The following is a 1,432-nucleotide window of genomic DNA, read 5'->3' on the forward strand; positions in this document are numbered from 1 at the left end:
ATGTTGACTTGTGATTGATTTGTTCATTCATAAGCTGGTTGGAGCTGTAGTCACCTAAAGGCTTGTAGTCACCTCCAACAGAGGCTGGAGGATCTGTTTCCAAGGTGGCTCAGTAACATGGTAGAATATTGGTCCTGGCTATTTATTGGGAGGTTTCAGTTCCTTGTCACACAGTCCTTTCCACAGGGGCTGCTTATACTCTTAGAACATGGCAGATAGCTTTCCCTAAAACTAGTAATTGAGGGGACTAAGGTGGAAGATGCACATGTCTGTCATGACCTAGCCTTGAAAGTCATACACTGTTATTTCATTCTATTGTTGATATTGGTCAGTTATGATTCAACATGGGAGGGGATCAAACAAGGATGTGATTAGCAAGAGGTAAAGACTGCTGGAAGCTATCTTAGAAGCTGGCTACAATGGACCTAAATGTCCTGTCTGGTACACTATGTGACAGATGTCTCTACCTCAAGGTTAGATTTTATACCACATAGGTATTCTGATACTATTATAATCAATATTCATACTTAAACTTACTGCCATTATTTATCACCTGCTCATCTCTTGGGAGGCTAAATTCACATAATATACTTCTCTCTTTTTTTCACCACATACATAATATATAAATTATTCATGAATAGAAGAGTTTCCTTTTAGTCTAAATAGATTTTTCATTGGTTTAAGTTCCTTGCTGATTACTTGTGAGCAGAGAGGTGTGAGATGATGTCACAAAGACAATGAGAATAGAGATAGTCTTCTCTACTCTCCAAGTTTTACCATCTTCCCAATTCATAGGTAGTCTAAGTAGGTAGGATAAGAGGAGTAGAATGAAAATCTGGCTTCCAGTTCTGAATTCACCACATTACAACTGTGTGGCCTTGCCCAAGTCATTTCATCTCAATGAGTCTTTTTCAGCATATTAAAAGAGGGTTCAATATTTTTATTTTATAATATGATTGTGCAGACTCTGTGACATAATGTTTTATAAACTGTAAGATACTACTTATTGGTCCAGAAAGGTACCTGGTATTGGCCTGGGAACTAGAAACTAGACTTGCATCCTAGCTTTGCCACATATCATAGGCATTTGTGAATAGTTATTTATTACTCTGTAATACTGATTTAATAATAATAATAATTCTAACTTCATGAAGAAATGGAGTTTAGACACTGCGCATGGCATTGTCCCTACGCCTCCTGCAAAACGCAGCTGCCCGGCAGCCCTTTGCTCACCCCAGGGCACCCCACGTGTGGGCCCTCCCACGACTTACCCGGGGCGTCCTTGCCCTGCGAGGTGCGCATGGCACTGTCCCTACGCCTCCTGCAAAACGCAGCTGCCCGGCAGCCCTTTGCTCACCCCAGGGCACCCCACGTGTGGGCCCTCCCACGACTTACCCGGGGCGTCCTTGCCCTGCGAGGCGAGCGTCCTCCC

This window comes from Myotis davidii, unplaced genomic scaffold (assembly GCF_000327345.1).
Source record: "Myotis davidii unplaced genomic scaffold, ASM32734v1 scaffold954, whole genome shotgun sequence".
In the NCBI taxonomy this organism is placed as follows: Eukaryota; Metazoa; Chordata; class Mammalia; order Chiroptera; family Vespertilionidae; genus Myotis; species Myotis davidii.